The 22,436-nt window shown below is 42.6% G+C and overlaps 1 protein-coding gene across 7 annotated transcripts in view; it reads left to right on the top strand.

Moving 5' to 3' along the window:
* Positions 1 to 22,436, top strand: part of SYT3 (synaptotagmin 3) — a 404,209-nt gene that overhangs the window by 196,407 nt on the left and 185,366 nt on the right. The gene's annotated exons all lie outside the window — the stretch shown is intronic.

The following is a 22,436-nucleotide window of genomic DNA, read 5'->3' on the forward strand; positions in this document are numbered from 1 at the left end:
CTGTGCCTTGCATAGTTCTAACATGAAACCAAGCAACACTGACTCAGACAAGAGGCCCTGGGATCCCAGAGGGCAGGCCTGACTTCTCATTCACACTCTAACACAGGGTCCCACCCCTCCATATCAAGTTTGGTTGTGGCCACACTTTTGTATAGGTACCCCCACCCATAACAAGAGCTTTAAGGCCAAGCTGCAGGGTGGCACAACTCAGCACCCAAGTGATCTCCCCCTTTTCTCCCCACAAACAGAGCTCTCTGTTGGTGGGGTCTGATCGCTCCCCAGCTGTTTGTTTTGTGTTTTTTTTAATAAATATTTATTGTATTTATTTTTTAATAAATGTGCTCATTTTTTATTTATTTTTTTTATTCCCCACTCCCTCTTTCCCCCCACCAGCCAATCAGCGTAATCGGCTGTTATAGGCTTCAGGCTACAGAGGGGTCAGCCGTATCACATAGGGTTATTTTCACGTTCTAACAGTCTCCGAGCGACGATCTCCGCTGGGAGACTGAAGGACATCTCTGACATGCATGCGGAGATGCGCACGTATCGGCGTGCGCAATCTCCAACAAACCCCATTACCAGAATGGTCCTGGGGCTGCCGCCGCGTTCACGCCATTTGGCGTGGAGCAGTCGGCAAGAGGTTAAGATGGCTCCCATACTATTTACTGTAGATAAGAGGAAGTTGCCTAGAGATTGGTGCAACAATTGGCCTCCATAAAAGATACGCTGTGGATTCCATAATGTAAAACTAATGGCAAGAATGCATATGAAGAAGCATATCCACCAGTCCTGTACAGTCAGTTTTCTTGGACTGGGTGGGGCATACCTGTTATATAATTTCCGGTGAGATGGGCGCAGGTTTAGCAGAATGACGGCTCACCCCGCTGGCTCTGGAATTCCTGGCAGCATTGAATACTATTCCCCCTCCGAGTCTAGCAACTCAGTGAGAGAAGTAATTTGGGGTCCGGCAATTCTCAGAAACCGTGAATTACCCATGCATGGGGCGCGTACTGTAGCATTACTGCCCCAGCAGCTCACAGCTTCGGCACTCGGGGAGGAACACCGTGTACTGAAACGATCTGCTTCGTCGGTGGGTGTCCAAATCTGGCTGGACTCTTCTCTGCCAGTGATTTCCTGGGACACAGACTTGCACGGGAAATCAGTTGCACAGGAAACCAGGCTGAAGCAATTTGGCCTACAGATCCGTGTGGTAACTCTTTCAACTGAACTACTTACTCTAGCACTTCCAAAAACATCTCTAAAGTAGGACAGGTGCTGTGTTTAATACATAAAGGTAATGTTTGGGCACCTAACTTTCTAAGTTGGGTTCCCAGATAAGGATACATACGATGTAAACAAGGGGTGGCAGACAGAGTGATAGCACATGGTTATACAACATAGCATAAGGTTACCCATGCAAACAGGGTATAAAATGCATGATCTTGGGATTTTACAGAGACCCAGCAATTTAAGTCTGAGTTAGTCCATGGGAAAAGTGTCATAGCTGCGGTTGCAAGATCAAAAAGGACACACAAAAGTGTGTGTGTGTGTGGGGGGGGGGGGGGGGGGCTGCCAAAGGCTTACAATCTAAAGGGTTATGGAGGGACAAATAAGTTAGGGCAAGGGATAGGGTAAGAAATGTTTTGAGGGCTAGCTTGAAGGAGTTGAAGGAAGATGCAAGTCTGAGGGACGGGGGGTTGGAAGGGGTGGAGGCAGCTCTTGAGAAGTCCTACAGGCATGCATGGGAGTGAGAAATGCGTGGGGCCGTCAGGCATATATTGGAGATCATTGGAGGACTGAAGGGGGCGGGCAGGTATATATCTGTGGGCGAGCTCTGAAATGTAGGTTGGGCAGGTCTTGTGCACAGATTTGTAGGTAAGGCACAGAATCTTAAAACTGAATCTTTTAACAGTGATGTAGATTGATGTTAATACCTGGACAAAGGTTAACGTGCCTTAGAATCTCTTTCTGAGAATCTAAGAGGAACATTGCGTAAATTGTTCTGAATGAGCAATTTTGATCCAAATCGTTGCAGTAAAAGGCTTCTTTTTTCGAGTAATTTAGTAAGAAAAGACTGTTATTTGGATTTTAAAACATACTTTTAGAATGAATGAGAGTAAATTACCGTGTGATTGCAGAATCCCGGTTCTATAGCGTCTCTCTCTGCAGTAGCCCGCTGCCCACGCACAACCAGCGACACGTGGAATGGGATGTCAAGAGATGACATATTGACCTGGGTCTAATTTTATATGCCTGCTGAACCTCAGACCTGTGATTTATCTGTCAGCTCATTTAATAATAAGGTTAATTTTTACAGATTATTTTTTTTAAATTGTTTTTTCTTTCCTTGACTTGCACAGTTGAACAGATTGAAGGCGTTCGGTAAGGATAACGCCCTTGGCATTTAGGGAGGTTAATCGCACCTTAAGCCCGCTAAATATTCAGCCAAGATTAAAATGTCAAGATAAGTTCAAAATGGAAAATTGTATACAATTAGGCATTAGGTAGCGAGTCATTTTGACAGCTTCTTGCTGACCTCTGAAGCTGTACAGTTTAAGAAAACTGTGCGGCACTTTTATATATACGGTATAGGAATGGGAAGTATTATTACTGTTATTATCCTTTAGGCAGTTTAGGAACAATAGCTGTACTGAGCAGCAATTTCTAGAATGAGGGAGAATGTGGAGGAGTCATACCCAAGGCAATGTTTGCAGAAACTTTCGTGGAAAAAGGTAGGGGAGCATAAGATGCAATATATAGAAGATACTATATGTGAATGTCGTTACTAATGAAGACAGATGGCTTTATGGGTGTGACAGCATTAGAACTGTCTAATAGGACCAAGGAGGGCATTCCGGAGAGTGGGAGCAGCCTTAGTAAAGTCTTGGAACCATGGGAAGAAGGTATACATGGGGATACGTTAGACGGACACTGGGGGAGCAGATGGGACAGTTAAGAGTGTATTTTTGTATGAAGCTGGAAATATTGGAGTTATATGCAGATCTAACGCAACTCTATCTCTCTGCTTCAGAACTCAATTCTCCCTTTCATGCCTATCTAATTGCTTTTCTGCTGCATTTCTTTCATGGCTTTAATTTCCTAAAACTAAACATGAGTAGAACAGCAATGATTATTTTTTCATCGTCTCTATCAATTTTTATGCCTAATTTAAAGATACCCAAATGTCAATAACACCCCTATAATCTCAGTTCCTAAAGTAAATTGCTGTGGGCAGTAACTTAGGGTCCCCCTCTCCTTTATTCCACACACTCATTCACCTCCTGTCATCCCCATCCCATAAAAGTACTGTATCTCGCACCCAACCTTCCTCACTAAAGACATAACTAAAATAATAGTGCATACCCAAATAATAATATCTCTACCAAGTGCTTTACTGACTGCCAATTAACCAGAGGATCCACAGCAAACTCCTCACTCGATCCTACAAAGCATTCCACATTCTTTTAACCCAAACATGTACTCAGTTGTTTTCAGATACCACTCCAACTGTAGCCTTCACTATGCAAGCAACCTTCTCCTGTCCTTCACACCTCCTCTAATTTGTGTATACAAGACTTCCTTCTCGCCTCATCTGGATTTTCTTTCCAAACACATTCTTCTCCAACTTCTTGAAATCTGTACATGCAGCCATACTACAAAGATAAGGATATAATCCAACCTAATAAAATTCAGTTCTGTAGGTTGCCAGAGGGGAAGAAAGAATGACTTACTACTGAACTTTTACTTCCCGACAATCTAGACTTTTCCAGTTTTAAATTAAGACTGTTGGATCTTGAGCTGTATAGTTCATAAAAAGAAAGAAAATGAAAACAAGCAAAGTTGGACTTAGACGTTTCTTTGACTGTAGCCGGAATGTAAAGTTCATAAAACAGAAGAACAGGCTGCCGTTGTCTTTTGTCTGTGGGAATTCCAATCCCACCGCTGTCATTGCTTCCTCTCCAGTTTGTGGTGCACTGACTATCTCTGTTTATCAAGCGATATCCCTTGGTACATCATATGACAATACAGCCATTAAAGATTCACTCCAGTGCCCCATGTCTTAGCAGCTTCTGAAAGACCGGCATGACTCATTCTGCATTGTTATTGCCATTAACTATAAGACTGCTTCAAAGTTCAAAAATTCTCTGAACCTTAAAGAGAACTAATCACAAATACATTGTATAATGCCCACTCTGACACTGATATAGAACTTCTGCCAGCATGAAATGGATTCTTTTTCCTACTGGAAAGACACCCATTAAAATAGTCTTTATGCTAGCTTAATTCCCCCTGAAGGAATTAAGATTTCTATAAACCAAGAATTTTTCATTTAGAAAGTGGTGAACACTTATTCTTAAGGTGGCAACACACCATACAATTTTTTTAAAATTTCTGTTCAATTCAAGAATTGCAATCAATTTTTCTGACTGTAGCATTTCAAAAATATGTCCTATGTACCACCTACATATGTTCAATTTTTCCTCAATTATGATAAAAATGATTTTAAACACTGAGAAAATTGCTAGGGTGTGTATATTAATAAATTGACAATCTAACACACACCATACAATCGAGAAATTTTTTTTAGCATTCCGGATCTATAAAAATTTAAAAAAAAAACAGGAAATCTGATCGGATTTTTCAGTTGAATGACAAAAAAAGTTTTCATATTTTTTCAGGAGATCTGATCATATTTATGGAATTGCCATAAAATCGGATTATTGTATTGTATCGTGTGTGGCCACCTTAAAGATGGAGATCAGGGGTGAACACGTCTCAAATACTTCTTTTATTGCCAGTTTGGACGATTTTTGTTACTCTTCTTTCACATACGGTAAATATAAGTCCATTTGTCAATTATGCGCATATACAGGTCCTTCTAAAAAAATTAGCATATTGTTATAAAGTTCATTATTTTCTGTAATGTACTGATAAACATTAGACTTTCATATATTTTAGATTCATTACACACAACTGAAGTAGTTCAAGCTTTTTATTGTTTTAATATTGATGATTTTGGCATACAGCTCATGAAAACCCAAAATTCCTATCTGAAAAAAACAGCATATTTCATCCGACCAATAAAAAAAAGTGTTTTTAAAACAAAAAAAGTCAACCTTCAAATAATTATGTTCAGTTATGCACTCAATACTTGGTTGGGAATCCTTTTGCAGAAATGACTGCTTCAATGCGGCGTGGCATGGAGGCAATCAGCCTGTGGCACTGCTCAAGTGTTATGGAGGCCCAGGATGCTTCGATAGCGGCCTTACGCTCATCCAGAGTGTTGGGTCTTGCGTCTCTCAACTTTCTCTTCACAATATCCCACAGATTCTCTATGGGGTTCAGGTCAGGAGAGTTGGCAGGCCAATTGAGCACAGTAATACCATGGTAAACCATTTACCAGTGGTTTTGGCACTGTGAGCAGGTGCCAGGTGGTGCTGAAAAATGAAATTTTCATTTCCACAAAGCTTTTCAGCAGATGGAAGCATGAAGTGCTCCAAAATCTCCTGATAGCTAGCTGCATTGACCCTGCCCTTGATAAAACACAGTGGACCAACACCAGCAGCTGACATGGCACCCCAGACCATCACTGACTGTGGGTACTTGACACTGGACTTCAGGCATTTTGGCATTTCCCTCTCCCCAGTCTTCCTCCAGACTCTGGCACCTTGATTTCCAAATGACATGCAAAAGTTGCTTTCATCCGAAAAAAAAGTACTTTGGACCACTGAGCAACAGTCCAGTGCTGCTTCTCTGTAGCCCAGGCCAGGCGTTTCTGCCACTGTTTCTGGTTCAAAAGTGTCTTGACCTGGAGAATGCGGCACCTGTAGCCCATTTCCTGCACACGCCTGTACACGGTGGCTCTTGATGTTTCTACTCCAGACTCAGTCCACTGCTTCTGCAGGTCCCCCAAGGTCTGGAATCGGTCCTTCTCCACAATCTTCCTCAGGGTCCGGTCACCTCTTCTCGTTGTGCAGCGTTTTCTGCCACACTTTTTCCTTCCCACAGACTTCCCACTGAGGTGCCTTGATACAGCACTCTGGGAACAGCTTATTCATTCAGAAATTTCTTTCTGTGTCTTAACCTCTTGCTTGAGGGTGTCAATGATGGCCTTCTGGACAGCAGTCAGGTCGGCAGTCTTGCCCATGATTGCGGTTTTGAGTAATGAACCAGGCTGGGAGTTTTTAAAAGCCTCAGGAATCTTTTGCAGGCGTTTAGAGTTAATTAGTTGATTCAGATGATTAGGTTAATAGCTCGTTTAGAGAACCTTTTCATGATATGCTAATTTTTTGAGATAGGAATTTTGGGTTTTCATGAGCTGTATGCCAAAATCATCAATATTAAAACAATAAAAGGCTTGAACTACTTCAGTTGTGTGTAATGAATCCAAAATATATGAAAGTCTAAAGTTTATCAGTACATTACAGAAAATAATGAACTTTATCACAATATGCAAATTTTTTGAGAAGGACCTGTATATATACTGTTTTATTTTTTTCCTCACTTTCTTAAATAGCCTCCAAGGTGTATTTCTAGATTCCTAAAAAAGCATGACTTAGACTTCTATGATGTAACTATAACATATAAAATTGATTAGAAGGATGGAAGGTCTCATTTACTAGGAAAGGTGAGATAAACTGGCTTACTTAGTCTGGAGAAAAGATGCCTTAGAGGAGATCTAATTAATGTATACATATTTCAGAGGGCAATATAAAAGCTCGGGAGATGAGCTTTTTGTCCCAAGACTTTTACAAATGAAACAGAGGAAGTGAAGGAAGTCGGCACTAGATGCTTGACTTGGCAGTAGTCTGGCGAATCCAGGTGACTCACTGTGCATCCGGACTAACAGCTTTAGTGCAACATCAGAAGAAGAAAAGTATCCGGGCACCAGATGAGGTAAAAAAAGAAAATGTCACCAATTTATTTCTTCCCAGAACGATCACCATAACAACAAACAGACTGAGGCCTGAGAGCCGTTTTGCGAGTGCTGCTTGCTTCCTCAGAGACCAAATTCGTCTCGAAACGGCTGTCAAGCTGCAATCTTTTTGTTGTTATGGTGATTGTTCTGGAAAGAAATAATTAGGTGAAATGTTTTTCAACCTCATCTGGTGCCCAGATACTTTTCTTCTTCTGGTGTTGCTTTTGCAAAGGACTAGGTGGCATGATCTGTGCGTGGAGGAAAAATGTTTTAGCGTTGAAAGACACCCGTGGCTCTGATTATTAATTAATTCCTTGTGGTGTTGATCCAGGGAATTTATCTAATTGCCATCTGGAGTTGGGAGGGTTTTTTTTTCACTTTTGGGGCTAATTGGACCCTGCCTTGTAAGGGTTTTTTCACCCTTTAGTTGTGTTGTGGTAATTTGATTTTATAACAAAATATAATATCTCTTTATCTTTAAACACACTCTACAGACACGGTTTACCCGGAGCACCTCTTTAGCTTTCTAACTAGCGTTGTTTTTTTTTTGAAGAGCTTGTGGCCAATAATGCATTATTGATGCATTGGTTTGATGAAACGTGGCGGCTATCTTCCACACAAGCAGCTGATTCAGCCTTTCTGCGTCTATTCATTCTCTATTGGTTTCACTGTGTGTAAAAATAAGAAATAAGAGAGCAGTCTTAGATGTCCGTTATGATATGGGCGGAGCAGAGATGAGGGTAGAAGGCCTGGCAGTGATGTCATGGTAAAAGATAGGTTGGTATGACATAGACTGAGGTCATGATAGACCACCTTTTAAAGGGAAAGTATCAGTATTTTCTTTAAAGTGACCCGTTAGGGGTTCACGATGCACTAAGAAGCTAATAAGACTGCGTACTGTGCAACCTTATGACCTCTGCTGCACTGGCTGCTTTCATTAATGAGGCTCTGCTGACGTTCTCTAATCAGTTAATAATCTTGTGAAACGCGTAGTTGGTTGTCGTATCCAATGCTTTCCCTTTTCTGACTTTTGCTGTGGTCTTTACTTGGAGGAGGCACGTCCACCAACCTTCTTACTTTTAAAGTGAACCCGAGGGGAAAACAAAACTGAAATAAACAATTATATTAATCCTCCTACTCTTAAAAAAATGACTTTTTTTAAAGGATACATCCGAGCAAACTAAAAATAAAAAATCCACTTACCTGGGGCTTCCTCCAGCCCCTGCCAGTCGCCCTGTGCCCTCCATGCTGGTGGTCCGGGAGCCTTTCCGACGCAAGATCCTTACTGCACATGCGCAAGCGGCTCTCAGCTGCACTGACATCATCCGGACTGTACTGTGCAGACGCAGTAGTTATGCGCCTGTGCAGTACTGCCCGAATGACGTCAGTGCGACTCAGCGAGCCACATGCTGGAGTGCAGGGGAGCTCAGGAAGATGCACCGGAGGGGACCGGGAGCCACTGGAGCTGCGGCGAGGGCACAGGACGGATGCAGGGGGCTGGAGGAAGCACGAGGTAAGTGGATTTTTTTATTTTTAGGTTGCCCGGACTTTCCCTTTAAGTACCCCAGGGTTTTATTTTATATTTAAACATGTCCAAGGTAGGTTAAATGTTTTACTGTCTCTAATCTGACAGGTGGCACAATAATATAGCAAAAGCGGGACACCTAGAGGTGAGCATAATGACTCAATTACGATTTCGCGAAATTTCGCGTTATTAGTGTAAGTACGATTATGGCCGTAAGTACATAATCGTAATGAAGAAGGATTTCGCGAAATTCCGCGTAACCGTAATTTTCGCGTAGCTTTCGCATTACAGTGGGCATCGCGAAATTACGTTTGCCTTGCATGCAACCGTTTGTAAGCGTAGTTACATAACGTAATTTCGCGATAGTTCATATTACTGTAAGCGTTAATTTTCGCATAGTTTTCGCGTTACGGTGGGTATCGCGAAATTACGTTTGCCTTGCATGCAAACGTTTGTAAGCGTAGTTACGTAACGTAATTTCGCGATAGTTCATATTACTCTCATTGATCACAGTGTAATTATTGCGAAAAAGCTTGCTCTATGCGTAGAAACATTCTTGTCAATACACCCTTGAACTGCGCATGCTTAGTTTTTACATTATTTAACGCGAAAAAGCATTCATATGCGAAAATTTGTTGTTTCGGATGTATCTCAAAAGAAGCCTGTAATATGATTGGACAATCTCCAATACCCAGACACTTTCCTGGGTCTAGTAATTACTATTATAAACGAAATTACTTTCATTTTCAAAATTAAAATGTATTTCTTTTTATAGCTAACAAGTAATTACGAAATTCGCGAAATTACGAAGAAATGCGAAATTACGTTATTGTTTAACGTGAAATTACGGTATAGTTGTACGTGAAATTACGTTATGAACGAAACGCGAAATTACGCGTTGGAAATTACGCTTACGGTATTATCAATTACGATTTTAATGGCAATTACGCTACCATAATTTCGCGCCCTAATAGCAAATTTCGCATGCGTAATTATAGTAACACGAAATTTCGAAAATTTCGGCTCAACCCTAGGGACACAAATGTACAATGGGGGAGAGGGTACAAGGGGGCCACGGAACACATGGCCACAAGGTAAAAGGGGCCACAAGAGATACAAGGGAGTCACAGGACAGCACAAGAGGTACAATGGGACCAAAGGGGCCCAAGAGGTTCAAAGGGAACAGTAGAGAGACATGACGAGGCACAAGGAGGACATAATAATTGGGGGGTTTGTCCTCTAAACCTAGGTGTGTCTTAAGGTCCGGAGTGTCTTATGGTATAAAAAATATGGTACTATACATATTAGGCTAGAATGATTTGCATTTAATGTAAGTCAATGGAAGCATAGAAAAATGTTCATTTGTTTTGCAAACATCGCATCTGATTTAAAAGATAATTTTTTTATTTTTTTTTATATTTAATTTTTATTGATATAGGCTCATATCAAAACTATATCCAATATACATGTGTAAATAAATTACAATGCAGTAAAAAACAAAGTGCAATAAGAATCTAAGCTTTTTAAATGACTATCAAGTAGCCAATAATCTCTCTGTGCTAGTATATGGCCATGGGCGTCCGCACATACGGCAAAACCGGGCATCTGCCCGAGCCTGGCCGCCCGCTGCCCCCCCCCCCTGGCCGCGTGCCCGTGCAGCCAGAAGGAGGGAAGCAGCGCAGAGAAGAGAGAGAGCTATGGGCACAGTGGGGAAGGGCGGACGTCTCCCCCCCTTCCCTCACCTTAGGGGGCTCTCTCTCCCTCGCTGTCCCCTCCGGAATGAAGTATGCTGTGCAGTGGCTGGGCAGCGGGCGGAACTTGCCTCGTCTCGCTCCTGCGCCGGAAGTTCTGGTGCCACACTCTGGTCTGGATCAGCGCATGCGACGAGAGGAGGTAAGTTCCGCCCGCTGCCAGCCGCTGCACACTTCATTCCGGACTCCGGAGGGTACAGCGAGAGAGGGAGGGAGAGCCCCCTAAGGTGAGTGCCCATAGCTCTCCCTCTTCTCTGCGCTGCTCCCCTCCTGCTGGGGCACACATGGCCACTTTTTCTGGGGACATATACCCCTGCCTACATATACTGGGACATATCCCCCTGGCTACATATACTGGGCACATATACCCCTGCCTACATATACTGGGCATATATACCCCTGCCTACATATACTGGGGACATATACCCCTGGCTACATATACTGGGCACATATACCCCCTGCCTACATATACTGGGACATATACACCTACCTACATATACTGGGGACATATACACCTGCTTACATATACTGGGCACGTATACACCTGCTTACATATACTGGGCACGTATACACCTGCTTACATATACTGGGCACATATACCCCTGTCTACATATACTGGGACATATACCCCTGCCTACATATACTGGGTCATATACCCCTGCCTACATATACCCCTGCCTACATATACTGGGACATATCCCCCTGGCTACATATACTGGGACATATACCCCTGCCTACATATACTGGGACATATCCCCCTGGCTACATATACTGGGACATATCCCCCTGCCTACATATACTGGGACATATACTCCCTGCCTACATATACTGGGACATATACCCCTGCCTACATATACTGGGACATATACCCCTGCCTACATATACTGGGACATATACCCCTGCCTACATATACTGGGACATATACCCCTGCCTACATATACTGGGACATATCCCCCTGGCTACATATACTGGGACATATACCCCTGGCTACATATACTGGGACATATACCCCTGCCTACATATACTGGGACATATACCCCCTGCCTACATATACTGGGACATATACCCCTGCCTACATATACTGGGACATATACCCCTGCCTACATATACTGGGACATATACCCCTGCCTACATATACTGGGACATATACCCCTGCCTACATATACTGGGACATATCCCCCTGGCTACATATACTGGGAAATATCCCCCTGGCTACATATACTGGGACATATACCCCCTGCCTACATATATTGGGACATATACCCCTGCCTACATATACTGGGACATATACCCCTGCCTACATATACTGGGACATATACCCCTGCCTACATATACTGGGACATATACCCCTGCCTACATATACTGGGACATATACCCCTGCCTACATATACTGGGGACATATACCCCTGCCTACATATACTGGGCACATATACCCCTGCCTACATATACTGGGCACATATACCCCTGACTACATATACTGGGCACATATACCCCTGGCTACCTGTTCTGGGGACATCTCTACCCCTGGCTACCAGTTCTGGGGACATCTATACCGCTGGCCACCTATTCTGGGGACACCTATAGACCTGGGGCTACCTATTTTTGGAGAACCACTGCTGTCAGATTGAGTGTATTTTGGGGAACTGCTGCCAGGTGAGAGGTGTCTACATATTAAGGGGGCATTCTGCCTATTTATGTGAAAAGCTGTCTATTTATGTGCCTCATGACTGCTGAATTTGTCTTGTTGCGGGCCTTATGGTTACTGACTTTGTCTTGTTGGGGCCCTCATGATTTGTTGGGGGCCTCAAGATTGCTGAATTTGTCTTGTTGGGGGCCTCATGATTGCTGAATTTGGCTTGTTGGGGGCCTCATGATTGCTGAGTTGGTCATGTTGGGGGCCTCATGATTGCTGAATTTGTCTTGATGGGGGGGGGGGGTCTCATGATTGCTGAATTTGTCTTGTTGGGGGTCACATGATTGCTAACTGCGAGACTATGGAAAAAGCTGAATCATCATCATATGAGACAATAGCATTAAACCTACTTTTTCCGCTTTTTAAAACAGAAAATGAAACTGGGAGGTTCTAAAAAAAAAAATGAATAATTTTTTCAGGAGTACGATGGATGAAATTGTTTATCTTCACAGTTTATTTTCAACTTAATTTACCATAATGTTCATTTTTGAGTTAAAACGTTTGTATGTTGTTTAAATTGCTGTTGGCACTTTGTGATAGTAAAGTGACTTTGCAGTTTGGACACTCGACCTCCAAAAGGTTCGCCACCACTGTCCTAATCTAATGTCCCACCATTGTTTAGTTCATGCAAACTTGTCTCCACCCATGACCACACCCACATTCTGGTTCATGACCACACCCATTTTTTGGTGCGGTGCGCTACGTGCGCCGCATGACGTAGCTCCGTTTTTTGGCGCGCGTACACCAGCCCAGATTTGCTTTTTGCTCCCCACTTTTTGCCCCCCCCCCCCCCCCCCCTGGAAAATTTTCTGCGGACGCCCATGTATATGGCATTCTCATTATTACTCTTAACGTCCCCTGTGTATACATTATAGTAATATTGGAACCATAGAACTATGGAGTTAGAGCCTCGTGAGGCTTAATAGCACCCAAAAATTAGGAGAGGGTGTCTATATGGACACTCCCCACCTATCCCGGTAGATCAGAGAAGAGAAAAAGGTAGAGAGAAGAGAAAAGAGAAAAGGAGGATAACTAAAAAAAAGAAGAAAAGTTGAAGAAAGGTCAACCATGAGATCGTTACCCATTTCAAAGATCCTAAAAGTGTTGTATTCAAAAAGATATATCACCCCACACCCTATTGAATACATGCATTTTGTCCTGAATTCTATCAGTCCGATATTCCAGGTTATATACATACTGTATTTAATTCTGGTTTGGAGTTCCGATATGGTGGGAGGTTGAACGTCCTTCCAGTGCTTAGAGATCAAGCATTGAGCTGCTGATAGGAAATGATTTATCAATCTGGATGAGTTATTTTTAATTTTTGGTATGGGTTTAGCAAGCAAACAGATCCATGAGTCCAAAGGCACCTCAATGCCAGTGAACCTTTTGATAAAGACTATAACTTGTGTCCAGAAGAGTTGAATTATTGGGCAGTTCCACATGATGTGATGTAAAGTACCAGTATCTCCACAGTTTCTCCAGCATGCCGAAGATATTGAAGGTAGCCATTTGTTGAGACGCACCGGAGTTCTGTACCACAACATCATAATTTTATAAATATTTTCCTTAGTTTGGACACAGATGGACGTTTTTGCTGCATTCTGCCAGATCTTTAGCCAGGAGTCTGGTGTGGTAGTGGTTTGAAATGCTTGGTCCCAGTATAGCATGTATTTATGTTGAAGTCCAGAGTGGTGTCTCTTGGGATTGTTTAGCCACGTGTAGAGCATGGAGATAAGGCCTTTTTGTTTGGGGCCTCCTTCCCAAATTGATTCCAGTTCAGATTTTTGAGGGAATTCCAGGGATGTAGAGATAGAGCTTATGAAGTGGCGAATTTGTAGGTATTGCAGATAATAAGAATCTGGTAGGTTTAATCTTTCTTTAAGTGCATCATATGAATACAGTTTTCCCATAAAGGGATCTAAAAGGTCCCTAATGCAAAGAATGTTCTTAAGCTTCCATATCGAGATTGTTGCTATATTTAGGCCTGGAATAAATGCAGGGTTGCCGAATATAGCGATATAGCTGATTTAAAAGATAATTTGATACATTCTCATGCAAATTAACTTCATTGATAGGTGCAAGCCTAATGGCCCGTTTCCACTAGCCACCGTGCATGGCTGCGAGACACGCAGTGGCACTTCCTGCTCTGGGCGAAGGCAGAGGAATCCCATGAGCCCTGCCATGTGATTCGCAGCCTCCCGCGCGAAAAATTGTGGCCGGTGTTGGCCGAATCGCTAGGATAAGCAATTCGGCCGCCGCCGCCATAGTTGCCTATGGGAGAGTTTCCCCGCGCGATTTGCCTGCGGGGAAGCTCTCCGAATTCGGCCCGGTTTCCGTGCTAGTGGAAACGGGTCCTTACAGTTTAGGTTGGGTTTCTACTGGGGCGCCGCATACATTTTCAAAATGGAGGCGGCACCCTTGCTGATGCGAAATCGCATCCGAATGCATGGCTATGGGGATTCAGATGCAATGGCTATCATGCATAAAAGTGTGTTCGGTAAAGAAAATCAGTGCGGGAAAACACCGCATTCGGTATTTTAGACTTCTGTGTGCTCATTCATAAAAATGTTTACAATTGCGATAGCAATGCGGTGATTTCCCGAACTAGGCTGACTCTAGGCTGTCGGTAGGCTGGCGTAATAGGAGAAGCTGCCTGAGTCCCTCCGTGTGCTGCTCTCACTGCTGCAGCTTGGGAGGTCTGTCTCCATTGACTTAGCTGTAATCCGCATGCTTATCGCTACTTCCAAGGGAGCGGTATTCCCCGTCCTCATACCGCTTGCTCTAATCTTTATGAATTGACATTTAGTAACATTTGTTAAGATAATCACCGCATAAGGCGGTCATTTATCGCTCTGCTCGGGAATGTCAGCTTTTCATGTGGAAACAGCCTTTATGAATACACATTTTGCTATGTGCTCAGTAAAGTCCGCTGTTTTCAGCATTTCCGCATGCGGGAATGCTTTATGAATGATAGCTAATGTGTTGAGAACTGTAGCAGGCAATAAGCGCATACTTATGAAATCGTGTTAATTACTGTTCCCCCTCCAGGTCGACGTTGATGGTAGGGAATAAGGTAATTCGGCTTCCAGCTATTGCTGGTGGCCAAATTGCAGTGCTTTAAAAGTAATTTCAGCTCCTTCTTCTGATGGCATCGAAGTTGCTCACTGTGCGCCACTATAGCCCTAATTCCTATTACGGTCTATGGAGGTGCTGGCTGCGCCCAAATCTCCTGTGCTGTTATTACAGCGTTTGTTTTTTTTTTACACCGCACGCGATTCGGAGGCAGCCTTTTGATTTTAATAGGTTCCATTTCCGCATCCAAATTTGCGTTTGTGAAAGCGCGTTCAATTCAGGCTGCAGTGCAAACATGTCCCTTACAGTAGCACATTAAAGCAATAGCTATTTTATGTTTGTTTGTGGATTAGTCACAGGTGTTTGTTAATCAGCGGTAGAGCCGCACATTCCATCATCTGGCCTTGCGGCAGTCAGAGATGTTGGCAGTCGGTGTTTAGTTAGTGAAACCCCCGACCTCCTCTATTCTCAGCGTACGCGCCTGGCGCTCCTCCGCAGCTCGTGTTGTGCTGACATTTGCACAGAGATTGTAGCTGCAGAATCTGGCAGAAAGCAGAGACGGGCGGCCCAAGAAGGGAAATCAATAGAGCGTGCATGTAACCTGTTTGTTACAAATAGAGTGGAGGAAAGTCACTGTCTAAAGACGCTGAATTATTTACCAGGTACAAAGGCAGAGAGCTGCCGGGGCAGAACCGAGGGAAGGTGAACAGCGCAAATCTGAGCAAGCCGCTCACATACAGATTAGCAAGGAGCAAGGGGAGAAGTTTTTGTCTACGGATCCTGAAATTTCACTTTGCCTGAGAATTTCCACAGGTTTAAAGCTGAGCTAATCAAACACTTTCACTGTTAGGAGATTGGCTGGTTAATTAATTACCGTAACCAAGAATTGAACTCCATCCCAATCAGTAGCTGATTCCCTCTTTCCCATGAGAATTTTTTTCCTTTTCTCAAACGGATCATCAGGGGGCTCTGTAGGGCTGATATTGTGGTGAAACCCCTCCCACAGTGTGATGTCAAGACCTTGGTTCTGACATCACACTGTGGGAGCCTTGTTGCATTGCAGGAAATAACAGCTGTTTCCAACTGCCAAAAAAGCAAGCTGCATCTCCTTCCACTGACATCAACTGCCAACAGTAAAAATGTCACCATGTGATGAATGTCAGAATGTAAATCAGGGAGAGGAAAGATTTTAAATGGGCAAACACTGACTAAATCATTTATACATAATTATTGTAAAAATGAAGCACTTTTTTAATTACATTATATTCACTGGAGTTACTCTTTAATAGGCTGACTTTCAGGGCCCTTTTCCACTACCAGCGTTTTGCGATTCAATCTCGAAGGCTGATCGCGAAATGCTAGGTACAAAAACGGTAAGGGAAACTGTTCCATTACTGCAATCCAGTTGCGGTTAAATTTTTTTTTCCCAGAGCGCAATCATCATACTGACGTTTTGTGTTCAGCTCCTATACTTTGTATAGAAGTGCAGAAAAATTGCCATGGCACCGCCATACGATTTTCCATGTAATTTGGTGATTCCTTTTTCTCTTCCTGGTGCAAATTGCAATAGCAAAATGCACCGCTTGACGGATCGCGGGGGAATTGCAGAGGTAGAAATTGGAAAGAAATGCAATCAAATTTCAACCTTATCTCTAATAACAAACAGTTACATTGCTGTTTTATATATCAGTTTCTGTTTATATATATATATATATATATATATATATATATATATATATATATATATATATGTTGCTATCAGTTGTAACTGACAGGACAACTGATGAGCAAGGTACTGTTCATGTTTCTCTATGGCTTACATGGTTTATATCACAGTTTATTAGTGTGCTGACCCAGAAACTGTTAGGGGGTATTTTCAGAATGGAGGACATAGAATTCCATTGATCACAGTGGACAAGCAGGTCGCAGGAGAGGAGAAAGAGATTGATGAGTAGACTACATGGGAGGTAAGTATGACTGTGTATGTTTATTTTAATATTCAGTTCAGGTTTGCTTTAAGGGAACAATTTATTTATTTATTTTTAACTATCAAGTCCACGTTTTGTTGCTTACACGTGTTTTCCAGCCTTAGCAAATCAACCCCATACCGTGACTTGTGACGCCCTTGTCATGCTGGAAAGGACAAGTGGATAATCAGCACCTTTTCTATTCAGTGATTCATTTGACCACGTGTGACATTCTGACAGTTGGAGCCTCAGATCTGTGTAGACATTTGCTAACAAACATAGCAAAACCGTTATGATCATTGGTGGAGGTATATTGTCACTTCAGAATTTCAGAACACTATCCTGTGTGCATTCTCTCAGTGACGGACGGAATGCAAACAATTCAATGAATAATACATGTTTGCATCCACATGTAAGTGAAAGCCAAAGAGTCAGAATACGTGCGTCTGGATGCAGAGAGCTTGTACGCTGCATCTAGTTTCAGGATATGAAATATTCACTAAGCATTAATAACTAGACTTGAACTAATCTGGGAGCGAAATATACTATAGAAGAAAAAAAAAAAAACAGTAAATATTGTACACATTATTTTACACAAGGAGTTCTTGTTTCTACTTTCTACTATTAAAATAATTTATATCTGTAATTTATATATTCTTTCGAACTGTGTTGTAATCAATCAGTTGTAGAGAAAAAAATTAAAGTTTCTATTTTTAGAGCGAAAAATGTGATCAAAATTCCCATTTTTATCTATATAGGTTGATCAGGGGTGGCAGAAAAAATTTGGTTGATTTTTCAGAAAATTTAATGGTATCAGTTTCTTGATTTATAGTTTTGTTTTGTTTTTTCATAAATGGGGGGAAAAAATCAAACATGGGTGTAATACATTGGTCAGATGTTTCATAAGTTACAGTCAAAAAAATGTAGGCTGGTTTTACACCTGGCCTTTGCAGTGCGATGTCAATCACATAACAATACAATAACAATAATATTTATATAGCGCTTTTCTCCCTGGGGACTCAAAGCGCTGTAATCACATGACCCTATGGCAGACATACTCCATGCTGGATATATAGTATGTTCCCGAAATTCGTGCATGCATGCCACACCGCCAACATGTTTAAAACTTCTGGCTCACCCATTGACTTATGTTACTTCGCCGAAGTCCGTTGGTAAATGTGCTGTTGACTTTGTGACGGCTCAGCGGTGGATCAAGCACTTCCGAAGGTACGCATTATGTATGCTCCATTGTCTTGCATTGTTGTTAAAACATAGCTGATTTACTTACCTGCAGCTTCCTCTAGCCCCACGCTGACAACTCCATTCGCAGCCGCCGGCCTGGGGTCCCCGCACGGTGCAGAGGCCAACCACGAGGTCGTTCTTATTGCGCCTGCATGAAGTGCAGCTGTCAATCAAGCTCACTTTTTCTGCGGCGTACTGCACAGGCGCAGAACTACTGTTCGCCGCAGACAATGTGGACCTGATTGACAGCGGAGGTCAGACTCTGCACACGGCTGGGATCCCGGGCTGGCGCCTGCGATCAGAAATGCGGCGTGGGACACGTCAGCTGCAAGGGGCTGGAGGAAGCCCCGGGTAAGTAATACCGCTATGTTTTATTATGACTGATGTCTCCTTTAAGGTGACGATCAATGATAGAATTTTGATTGTACAATCTTACCAAATCTATTTAGTAGAATAGTAAACTGATTGAATATGGATATTTTAGGTAGCCCTGCATATTACATAGAAGTGGTAACATTGTACAATCATTTAGTTGGCACCTTAAAGTAAACCAGAGCTGTAAAAAGTAAAGATTTGATACTCACCCGCAGCTTCCTCCTGCAGCATATACCCGTCTTCTCATATTGTTTTCCAGTACAGGAAGGGTTACTATTGTTTGCTACTATTGCTCTATTTCTTAGCTGTACTACACATACCATTCAATATATAATAAGTTTATTTTTGCTTCAGGTTTGTTTTAAAGAGGAACTTAAAGAGTACCAGAGATCATGACATACAAAGAATCGATACTTACCCGGGGTTTCCTCCTGCCCCATAAGCACATGTGAGTCCCTCGCCATCCTCCCACGATCTGCCATTCAGCCATGATCAGCCCAGGTAATAGGGACAGTCGAGTTCAGTCTGGGTCTTCTGCACATGCGTGGACCTCCCGCACATGTGCAGTAGACCCAGACTGACGCGACTGAGCCAGTCACCGGGGCAGATCGGGGGAGGATGGCATGGAACTCAGACGGGTTTATGCTGCAGGGGGAAGCTGCGGGTGAGTATACATTTTTTTACAGCTCTGGTACACTTTAAGGAGTGTTTCACGCTTAGATTTTTTTCAATTTTTTTTCCTTTAGACGTGAAACTAAATTAAAACTGATAGCCCTTGTAAGTCAATGGCTTTTTCACATCTACTGCATTTTTTATCCGCAAATAAAACGCCAAAAATTTTGAAGCCACTTGCTTTTCTTAACACCCTCATCACAGTTTTGTATTGAGATGCATTCTAAGCATCCAGAAACGTGCATAGAAAAGCTTGAACGGACGTGCGAGGTGTGCGCCTGAAAACTTGCACAGTTCTGGTTTATAGATCTACGTTGTTGTTCCAATTCAGTTGTGCTTTAAAATTGACGAGTGCAAGGTACCTAAATTGTAACGGATGTTGCGCATATTATGTGACGCATGTAATAACACTTCTGTAGTACATATTGTGAAATGTACAGGTATGTGTAGATAAAACAGCAAAGTAATAAAAGTGATGTCAAGCCTCTATGCCTTAGCATAGAGCTTACAGGGGAAATATGTTACAGACTAGTGTCTGTCCCGTTATTCAAGACTAAACGACTTGATGGTTTAGCAGTTTCCCCAAATGTGCAGAAGTGAAAAGCTGTGTGGTGGGCGTGAGCTGCTAATGAGTCAAAATGTCACTTCAATTAAAATCAACATCCCTTCTAAAGTGCATACAGTAAATGTGATATGACTCTGTTTCTAATTAATGACAGGCTTGCACTTGCATTAAAATGTAATGAGCATCCGCTTGTATCGCTACAGCGAGAAACTTTTTGTACCTCATTAATATGAGGCAAGAGAAAACTCTGAGAAAGAAATCAAATCAGCAATAAATGCGCTGTTTACTTCTTTGGAAAACCTGAAATTGACTAAAGGTGTCACCATAAAGCAAATGAACAAAAAAATTGCCTTACCCGAAGAACAGACAACTAATCACTATAAAGTATACCTAAAGTGACATGATGAGATAAACGTAGGTACATAAAGTAATAGCCCTAGTAAGAAATTCCCTGAAGTCTTTCCTCATTTCAAATCATCAGTGATGGTAGTGCCTATGAACCAAACACTCAACATCCTGGAGACATAAATGTCTTAAATGGAGACTGGGTGAAGTGTGGAAGGTTTCCTTCTGAAGTTCACTCTCAATTCAGCAGTTTTTGATGCCTTGAGTACGTACGAGCTAGTTGTCCTTGCACCATTTGCAAATACGCTCAATGTCGTTTCAGCATAGATTCTCTCTGTCTCCACCAATAAGGCAAAGGATGGTGGTATTGTCCTCAAATTTAATGACCTTGACAGAGTCAGCAGATGAGGTACAGCTGTTTTTGGACAGGGAGAACAGGATCGGGAATAGTACACACCCTTGTGTGGCGACCAAGTTTGTGGTTCTTTGCTGGGAGGAGAAGCTGCCAAGCTTAACTAGTTGTGTCCGATTGGTGAGAAAGTCTCTAATGCAAGCCCACAGAGTGAGTTTGAGACAAAGTTGTGCAAAGTTGTCATGCAGGATATTCGGGCCCATGGTATTGAAGGTAGAACGGAAGTCTAGGAAGAGGATCCTGGCATAGGTGTCAGGTCTGTCGAGGTGTTCTGTGGTGTCCGCCAGACTGATGTTGATGGGTAGTACTGGCCGCTGCACATGTGGGGCATTACGAAACCCTGCCAAGTCTCCATAGTCATATGAAAAGAACCTGACTGTGGAACAGATGCTAACTCCATCCCCTTCACCCCTGATAGCCCTCTAGCTTCGGTTTTGGTGGTAATGGCTAGCATTGACATTACTATGGAGCATGATTGGCAAAGTAGGCAGAGATGTGGCATGAGGGAGGACAGGGTGTGACGTGTCTGGATTTCCAACCAAAGAGTCCAGCTAAGCTGAAACAGGTTCTGTCCCTAAAAATTGGACTTCCAGTAAATCCAGAACAGGTTTGTAGTATTACAGATGACATCCGGGCCATTAGTGTTTTAGTAAGGTTCTTTATTACTTCGCTGCTCCTCAATACGTGCCTCCTTTAGTAAATTAGCCCATAGCCTTAGAGTTATAGCCCAGCCCTCCTCATGTCTCCTCATCCCTGCGGTACCGTGTTCACTGCAATTTTTCTCTTTCAGAGGCAGTTGTAAATATAAAAGGGAAGTGCTTCTTTAATTCAAGCCTGCGGTGTGTTCTTATTTTAGAAACACTGATTCAAGAAGGTATTGATCTTCCTTATAGCGATCAATATGATATTACAACTGATGGCTTCACATTTCAGTGTCAGCATGCTTAGAAAATCCTCCTCTGTTTTCATATCATTACTTCAGATACACTGGTGGATCCTAAAATCAATTCTAAGCTTGGTGACCGCATACCGAAGCTGAACGACAAACAGCATGAGTATGAATAAATAGGCAGGGCTTTGTTTGGGGGTAGGAAGTTATGTCACAGGAAATTACTATGCACCATGTAAACGTTATCAGTATGTAGGGTGCCGAATGTTTGCGCTGGCATGTGGCTGTTATATGGCTAAAATGCTGGGCACTGTAGATAATGTGAGGTGAGAATCAATTGGGGTTAACGATTGGAGTCAGGAGTTGCTTTAGGAGAGGTTATTTTTACTTGTTAAAGGACCACTATAGTGAGAAAAAGTAAGCAGTTAAAATCTGACAGAGCTGACAGGTTCTGGACTAGTTCATCTCCTCATGGGGGATAATCAGGGTTTTCTTTGTTTTCAAAAGCATTTCCTGAATGGCAGGTGCCAAGTCTGCCAAAATAGTGTGCAAGTGACTAGGGAGGCTGGCTGCTATCTTACTATTTTGACAGTTAGGACTTAGCAACTGCCGTTCAGGATTTTTTTTTTCTGTTGTGGTCCTTTTGTTGGAAGACAAGACAGAAAACGTTTATATCCTGCTTTTCTCTTGGTGGTCAAAGCACCAGAGCTGTAGCCACTAGGGTGCGCTCTATAGGCAGTAACAGTGTTAGGGAGTCTTGCCAAAGGTCTCCTCACTGAATAGGTGCTGGCTTACTGAACAGGAAAAGCTGAGATTCGAACCCTGGTCCCTGGTAACATTGGAGAGTTAAAGAGGAACTCCAGTGAAAATAATGTAATAAAAAAGTGCTTCATTTTTACAGTAATTATGTATACCGTATATACTCGCATAAAAGCCGACCCACGTATAAGCCGAGGTACCCACTTTACCCTTGGAAACCAGGAAAAATGTATTGACTTGCGTATAA

This window comes from Hyperolius riggenbachi, chromosome 6 (assembly GCF_040937935.1).
Source record: "Hyperolius riggenbachi isolate aHypRig1 chromosome 6, aHypRig1.pri, whole genome shotgun sequence".
NCBI lineage: Eukaryota > Metazoa > Chordata > Amphibia > Anura > Hyperoliidae > Hyperolius > Hyperolius riggenbachi.